Here is a 9,216-nt window from a genome sequence, read left to right as displayed (position 1 = left end):
CATTTTCATGTGTAGCCAACTGCATTCAGACATTTTCATGTGTAGCCAACTGCATTCAGACATTTTCATGTGTAGCCAACTGCATTCAGACATTTTCATGTGTAGCCAACTGCATTCAGACATTTTCATGTGTAGCCAGCTGCATTCAGACATTTTCATGTGTAGCCAACTGCATTCAGACATTTTCATGTGTAGCCAGCTGCATTCAGACATTTTCATGTGTAGCCAGCTGCATTCAGACATTTTCATGTGTAGCCAGCTACATTCAGACATTTTCACGTGTAGCCAACTGCATTCAGACATTTTCATGTGTAGCCTATATGGGCCAGCTAGAGCTCACTTTCTGACAATCTCTGGTCTAAGTTATTCATTTCTCTGATCAAGATTCAGAGACCGCATCGTGGCTATAACCAGTGTTACTTTTTTCCAACTCTGTAAAAGGTCAGCTGGCCCTTGAGGATGCAGTTTGTGATAACTGTTTCTTGCATCAACTCATATCTATCATGGTGTGTTTGTAAACAAGTATAAGGGTGTTCTATGGATATGATATGATTACATTTGGATGTTGATTCAACATTCCACATTTTTAAGCAGGAGTGGAATGACATGTATGGCACTAATGCGCAACCCAGTATAGTTTGTCACGTCACACACACACACACACACATACACACACACACACACACACACACACACACACACACACACACACACACACACACACACACACACACACACACACACACACACACACACACACACACACACACACACACACACACACACACACACACTTACACACTCACACACACACTTACACACTCACACACTCACACACTCACTCACTTCCCAGCATTACATAATACATAATCATTACAGTCTACACTTTGTATACCAAACATTAGGAACATCTTCCTAATATTGAGTTGCACCCCCATCCCCTTTTGCTTTCAGAACAGTCTCAATTTGTTGGGTCATGGACTCTACAAGGTGTCGAAAGCATTCCACAGTGATGCTGGCCCATGTTGACTCCAATGCTAGCCACAGTTGTCTCAAATTGGCTGGATGTCCTTTGGGTGGTGCACCATTCTTGATACACACAGGAAACGGTTGAGTGTGAAAAACTCAGCAGTGTTGCAGTTCTGGTGCGCCTGGCACATACTACCATACAGTGGTGGAAAAAGTAAACAATTGTTATACTTCAGTAAAAGTAATGATACCTTAATAGAAAATGACTCAAGTTTTTTCTCACCTTTATTTAACCAGGTAGGCTAATTGAGAACAAGTTCTCATTTACAACTGCGACCTGACCAAGATAAAGCAAAGCAATTCGTCACAAACAACAATACAGAGTTACACATGGAATAAACAAACATACAGTCAATAATACAGTAGAAAAAGTATATATACAGTGAGTGCAAATGAGGTAAGATAAGGGAGGTAAGGGAATAAATAGGCCAGAGTGGCAAAATAATTACCATATAGCAATTAAACACTGGAGTGATAGATCTGCAGAAGATGAGTGTGCAAATAGAGATACTGGGGTGCAAAGGAGCAAAATAAATTGTCACGTTCTGACCTTGATTTTACTTTGTTTTGTCTTTATTTAATATGGTCAGGGCGTGAGTTGGGGTGGGCAGTCTATGTTTTGTGTTTCTATGTTTAGGTTTTTGTTTCGGCCTAGTATGGTTCTCAATCAGAGGCAGGTGTCGTTAGTTGTCTCTGATTGAGAATCATACTTAGGTAGCCTGTGTTTCACTGTTGGTTTGTGGATGTTTGTTTCCGTGTCTGTAGTTGTCACCACACGGGACTGTTTCGGTTTGGTTTTCGTTCATATTTATTGTTTTGTATTTCTTAGTGTTCAGTTTATGTTTTATAATAAACGATATGGACACTTACCACGCTGCGTTTTGGTCCGATCCCTGCTACATAAATAACATAAATAACAGTATTTGGGATGAGGTACTTGGATAGGCTATCTACAGATGGGCTATGTGCAGGTGCAGTTTTCTGTGAGCTGCTTTGACAGCTGGTGCTTAAAGTTAGTGAGGGAGATATGAGTCTCCAGCTTCATGATTTTTGCAGTTCGTTCCAGTCCAGTCGTTCCAGTCATTGGCAGCAGAGAACTGGAGGAATTGGCTTTGGGGTGACCAGTGAGATATACCTGCTCGAGGACGTGCTACGGGTGGGTGCTGCAATGGTGACCAGTGAGCTGAGATAAGACGAGACTTTACCTAGCAAAGACTTATAGATGACCTGGAGCCAGTGGGTTTGGCGACCAATATGAAGCGAGGGCCAGCCAACGAGAGCATACAGGTCGCACTGGTGGGGCTTTGGTGACAAAACGAATGGCACTGTGATAGACTGTATCCAATTTGCTGAGTAGAGTGTTGGAGGCTATTTTGTAAATGACATCGCCGAAGTCAAGGACCGGTAGGATAGTCAGTTTTACGAGGGTATGTTTGGCAGCATGAGTGAAGGATGCTTTGTTGCGAAATAAGAAGCCTATCTAGATTTAATTTTGGATTGGAGATGCTTAAATGTGAGTCTGGAAGGAGAGTTTACAGTCTAACTAGACACCTAGGTATTTGTAGTTGTCCACATATTTTAAGTCAGAACAGTCCAGAGTAGTGATGCTGGACGGGCGGGCAGGAGTGTGCAGCGATCGGTTGAAGAGCATGCATTTAGTTTTACTTGCATTTAAGAGCAGTTGGAGGCCACGGAAGGAGAGTTGTATGGTATTGAAGCTCGTCTGGGGGTTATTTAACACAGTGTCCAAAGAAGGGCCAGATATATACAAAATGGTGTTGTCTGCGTAGAGGTGGATCAGAGAATCACCAGCAGCAAGAGTGACATCATTGATGTATACTGAGAAAAGAGTCAGCCCGAGGATTGAACCCTGTGGCACCCCCATAGAGACTGCCAGAGGTTCGGACAACAGTCCCTCCGATTTGACACATTGAACTCTGTCTGAGAAGTAGTTGGTGAACCAGGCGAGGCAGTCATTTGAGAAACCAAGGCTGTTGAGTCTGCCGATAAGAATGTGGTGATTGACAGATTCAAAAGCCTTGGCCAGGTCGATGAATACAGCTGCACAGTATTGTCTCTTATTGATGGCGGTTATGATATCGTTTAGGACCTTGAGCGTGGATTAGGTGCACCCATGACCAGCTTAGAAACCAGATTGCGTAGTGGAGAAGGTACGGTGGGATTCGAAATGGTTGATGATCTGTTTGTTAACTTGGCTTTCGAAGACCTTAGAAAGGCAGGGTAGGATATATATAGGTCTGTAGCAGTTTGGGTCTAGATTGTCTCCCCCTTTGAAGAGGGGGATGACCACGGCAGCTTTCCAATCTCTGGGGATCTCAGAAGAAACGGAAGAGAGGTTGAACAGGGGTTGCAACAATTTCGGGATAATTCTAGAGAGGTTCCAGATTGTCTAGCCTAGCTGATTTGTAGGGTTCCAGATTTTGTAGCTCTTTCAGAACATCAGCTATCTGGATTTGGGTGAAAGAAAAATGGGGAGGCTTGGGCAAGTTGCTGTGGGGGGTGCAGGGCTGTTGGCCGGGATAGGGGTAGCCAGGTGGAAAGCATGGCCAGCCGTAGAAAAATGCTTGTTGAAATTCTCAAAAGTAAAAGTCACCCAGTAAAATCCTACTTGAGTAAAAGTCTTAAAGTATTTGGTTTTCAATATACTTAAATATCAAAAGTAAATGTAATTGCTAAAATATACTTAAGAATCAAAAGTATGAATAATTTCAAATTCATTTTATTAAGCAAACCAGACAGAAACATTTTTTACATTTAAGGACAGCCAGGGGCATGCTCCAACACTTAGACATCATTTACAGATTCCAAGAACACAGGATGAGATGTTACTATCCTTTGTGCAAGCACTTCCAAGAGTTAATGAACAGTGAGCCTGGTGAAATTTGGGGAGCGCATCGTCAGTAGTGTACCTTTGGTTCCTAGGGTGTTTCGGCCTTTCACACTATACACCCTCCCCAAAGGCGGCCAGCGACAGGGTGATCAATTCTACGCTTGCGTCCCATTCCCAATTAGTCATAGGAGTTGCCTTGTTGATGATAGCCAACATCCCATGGGACTATGCATGGCAGGGGCATCCTCCTCCCTGAGTCAAGCATTGTTGACCGCATACCTCCTGGCCCTCTCACTTCGGGGCCCAGCTGGGGTCTTTCCTCTTCATCCAGAGCCACTGACTGCTGCCTTCTGCCGCCTCCGATACAGCTTTTATTGCCGAACGCTGGCTCTGGCCCTTAATTCCAAGGTCTCTAAGCAGTCTGGTTGTAGATGTTGCCACAAAACCTCTGCAGCCCACCTCCACTGGTCGGACTTCTGTGTTCCAGCCATGATGCCGTGCTTCGGCAGCTAGATCGGCATAGCGCAGATGCTTTCGCTCATAAGCCTCATCTACTGAGTCCTCCCAGGGTACTGTGAGCTCAATTGATGAAGACCTTCTTGAGCGAACGGGACCAGAGCACCATGTCAGGTCTTAGGGTGGTGGTTGCGATCTCCGGAGGAAACACAAGTTGCCGGCCAATGTCAGCTAGCATTTTTCAGTCGCGGGCCAAGCGCAGCTGGTCTCGCTCTAATGGTGTCGAGCCGCGCTTCGGTGGTTTAGCCCCTTCGCGGACAAAGTTTGTCCGTAAGGGGTGTGATGCTGCTGGGGGTGGTAGGGAGTTGGTGGCAGCTCGCTTGTCCTCCAGGGCGGACGCAAGGTTTTTAAGGACTTGGTTGTGACGCCAAGTGTAGCGTCCTTGGGTGAGGCTTGTTTTACACCCTGTGAGAATGTGCCTGAGGTTGGCTGGCATGGAACAGAGGGCACAGTCCGGATCTTCACCATACCATTGGTGAAGATTAACTGGAGTTGGAAGGACGTCATATGTTGCTCTGATGGAGAAGCTCAACCGCCTCGCTTCCATGGCCCACAGATCCTTCCAGCTGATCTTCCTCTTCTCCACACTATCCCATCGAGTCCACTGTCCCTGTTTGGAAAGAGAGACTGCCTTGGCCCACCTTGCAGCCTCCTCCTGATGGCGTACTTCCTGCACTACCATCTTCCGCCGCTCTGGTGCAGTGGCCTTACTCCAAGCAGCACGGCTAGTTAGCCCAAGGCCTCCTCTCCCTTGCTGTCTCCCTTGCTGAACATGACCCACAATGTCAGCATGTCTGAGGGCTGCTGTTGCCTCCTGGACTGCTTTTCCTAGCCTCCATTTGCGCCCAGTTGCCAAGGTCGGCGCGTTGTTGCTCACCACTGGGTCTCGAGATTCATTCAGTGTCATCTGGAGCCTGGTTTTTGAACACTTGAATTCCTCTGTTAGACTGGTGAGGGGCAGCTTGAGGACACCATCTCCATAGAGGCCTATGGTGGTAAGGCATCGTGGAACTCCGAGCCACTTCTTTAAGTAGCCTGTGACTCCTCTTTCCATCTTCTCCACTGTTGAGATTGGAACCTCATACACTGCTAAGGGCCACAACACCCGGGGTAGGAGACCAAACTGCAGACACCAGGCCTTTAACTTTCCAGGTAGCTGGGTGTTGTCGATGAACTGTAGGCTACTACTGATGTCTTTGCGCAGCTGTTGCACCTGGTCTTTGTCCTTCAGGCTTGCATCATACCACCTTCCAAGGCTTTTTACCGGCTGCTCAGACACTGTTGGGATTTGGTCATCTCCGATGAAGAATTTCAGGTCAGAGAGTACTCCCTTCACAATCGAGATGCTGCGTGACTTGGATGGTTTAATCTTCATACATTCATACAGCTGATGTTCTCCTCAAGTTTTCTGAGCAGTCTCCTGGTGCATGGGACAGTGGTGGTCAATGTTGTAATGTCGTCCATGTAGGCTCTGAGTGGAGGGAGTCGGAAACCAGAGTCAACTCGCTGTCCACCAGCAACCCATTTTGAGGATCTGATGATAACCTCCATTGCCATTATGAATGCCAATGGAGAAATGGTACATCCCGCCATTATACCTACATTCAGGCACTGCCATGAGGTGGTGAACTCTGAGGTGGTGAAGCAGAACTGCAGATCTTGGAAGTACGACTTCACCAGGGTTGTGATGGTGTCCGGTATGTGGAAAAATCTGAAGGCAGACCACAGGAGTTCATGGGGCACAGAGCCAAATGCATTGGCGAGGTCGAGAAAGACTACATGGAGGTCCCTTTTTTCCACCTTGGCCATTTGGATCTGGTGCCAGATCATGCTGGAATGTTCCAAGCAGCCAGAGAACCCTGATATTCCTGCCTTCTGTACAGATGTATCGACGTACGCATTCCTTTGCAGGTACTCGGCCATCCTCTGGGCAATGACCCTAAAGAAGATTTTACCCTCGACATTCAGTAAGGAGATTGGGCGGAATTGGCTGATGTTCACTGCATCCTTCTCCTTAGGGATCAGGACCCCGCCTGCCCTACGCCACACTTTGGGTATTATCTTATTTTTCCAAGCTGTTCTCATAAGCCTCCAGAGGAACCTCAGGACGTCTGGTGCGTTCTTATACACTTTGTACGGGACTCCATTTGGCCCCGGGGCTGATGCTGTTCTTGCCCGTCGAACTGTGTTTTCCACCTCTTTCCATGTCGGAGGGCTGGTCTCAATATGATGTTCCGGGGGTTCAATGGGTGGGACATCTGATGGGATGGCCAGATGTTCATGTCGCTTTGAGTCAAAGTTTGTTGTTCTCAGGTGCTCCTCTAGGTCTTTCTTTGTTGTTTTTAGAGCTCCACTTCTTTCCTTCGTGAAGAGACTTTTAAGGAACTTGAAGGGATCTTTATAGAATCGAGTTCTAGTTTGTTCTTTCTTCCTTCTGCGTTTCCGTAGGTTCTGAAGTGCCTCTATACCCTCCTTTTCCACTTCCGAGGCCTTCTTCCACTGTTTCTTAAGCTGTCGCCTTTCTTGAACGAGGCGCTTGATTTCTTGTTGCCTCCTGGAAACTGGTGGGGTTGGAACCTTTCTCCCGCCTTTTGCCTCTTCCACTCCAAATCTTTCTGTCCCGTACTCATAGATAATGTCCCCCATCCTCTCCAACTTCTTCTCCACTGTGCCTCGAAGTTTCTCGAGGGTCAAGGTAAGGTTCACTGTTTCCCACAACTTCTTGTCACTGGCGCCAGGCCACTTCACATACGGCCTGTGCCCTGGTAGTCTCCTCTCGACTGCAGGCCTGGGAGGCTCGGTGAGTTCCACTTCTGTTGTTGGTTCCACCTCAGTTGTTACTTCGGTGCTTGAGTTTACGTCCTCCATGACAGTGGTACTGATGCACTGCAAACTATGGTTTGCGTCCAGTTGCTGTGCTTCATCCGACTGATTTGATCGCTTTCGCAGAAAGTAATCCATGCGAGGCCTCTGTCTCTCTTTACCCAAACACCCCTTCTTCCCCTGGTGGATCCTCAACCCATGGTGTGATGTAACTTTCCTCCAACCACAGACACATACCTGCATCTGTTTGTGGCCCGCTGTTGCAGCAGAACTTGTGACAGTTGCTGTGGTGTTCTCTTGTGCTGTGCTCTCATTACTCGTAGTCGTTTCCGGTCCAGTCGTTACCATGTTGTCAGCCGATGAGTCATCTTCCGCCCCCGCTCTCGCAGATTCTAGGGGTATTCTCGTATGTTGACTTTCTGTAGCTAAAGCGGGTGTTTCCAACATACTGCGAAGCATGGGAAACTACAGAAATGGGAAGCTACCCCATGACTGTCCCAGTGGGGTCTATTCCCTCCTGTCAGCCGTCTCTCCGTGCCGCCACAAGGACTTTCCCCTGTTGTCAGCTGATCTTTCTCAGCAGTCACTGGACAAGTCCAGATATTCAGATTCCAAGAACACAGGATGAGATGTTACTATCCTTTGTGCAAGCACTTCCAAGAGTTAATGAACAGTGAGCCTGGTGAAATTTGGGGAGCGCATCGTCAGTAGTGTACCTTTGGTTCCTAGGGTGTTTCGGCCTTTCACACTATACACCCTCCCCAAAGGCGGCCAGCGACAGGGTGATCAATCCTACGCTTGCGTCCCATTCCCAATTAGTCATAGGAGTTGCCTTGTTGATGATAGCCAACATCCCATGGGACTATACAAATAAAGCATGTGTTTAGTGAGTCCGCCAGATCAGAGGCAGTAGGGAAGACCAGGGATGTTCTCTTGATAAGATTGTGAATTGGACCCTTTTCCTGTCCTGCTAAGCGTTCAAAATGTAACAAGTACTTTTGGGTGTCAGGGAAAATGTAAGGACTAAAAAGTACATAATTTTGTAAGGACTTTCAACTTATGTAAGGACTTTCAACAAATGTTAGGACATTCAACTTACTCTGGACAGCTGTAATAGTACAATGCATGGGGTGCATTTTCGAAAATGGGTAGTGCATCAGCAGTTTTCCTCTTGTCATGTCAGTCATTGCAGACCTTCGAGAGCTATTTATAACTTTTCAGAAATGTCCAGATCAACTGGCTAGGTGTTTTAGCCCATTGATTTTGTTGTAATGTTTGAGTTACTCAGATATCACACCGAACACATAAGACATGGCAAAAGTGTACAATTGCAGGAAATAACCTTTAAAACTGCTAAATATTCTATCCAACCCATGGCAAAGTGTGTAGAATTGCAGGGAATGAGCTTTAAACTGAAGGGAAAAAATCCATGCTATGGCAAAATGTAGGCCTGTGGAATTAGAGGATATAAGCTTTATTAAACCTGAAAAATTACAGATGTTCCCTAATGATGGGGCCAAAGTGAAAAAGTGTGTGAACCCCTGGTCTATAGCAATAATTTGGACATATAATTCATGAATTGTGTAGCCCAACAACCAACTGGGGATCAGGATGATATCATTTATTGACTGCCAACAAGAAAAGATTGCATACTGGGAAATAAAGGAAACACCAACATAAAGTGTCTTTATAGGGTGTTGGGCCACCATGAGCCAGAACAGCTTCAATGTGCCTTAAGTGTCTGGATCAGTCTGGATGCGACACCATTCTTCCATGAGAAATTCCATCATTTGTTTTTGTTTTTTTTATGGTGGTGGAAAATGCTGTCTCAGGCACTGCTCCAGAATCTCTTGAGATCTGGTGACTGACACACAGAAACACACACACGCACCCTTTAAACCCCCAATGCTCCTTTGAGACCCCACTTTCAAAGTCACTGAGCTCTCTTCTAGCCATGGTAGCCAAAATAATGGGCAACTGGGCATTTTCATACATGA

This window comes from Oncorhynchus mykiss, chromosome 30 (assembly GCF_013265735.2).
Source record: "Oncorhynchus mykiss isolate Arlee chromosome 30, USDA_OmykA_1.1, whole genome shotgun sequence".
NCBI classification, from domain to species: Eukaryota; Metazoa; Chordata; class Actinopteri; order Salmoniformes; family Salmonidae; genus Oncorhynchus; species Oncorhynchus mykiss.
This window is presented reverse-complemented; position numbering follows the sequence as displayed.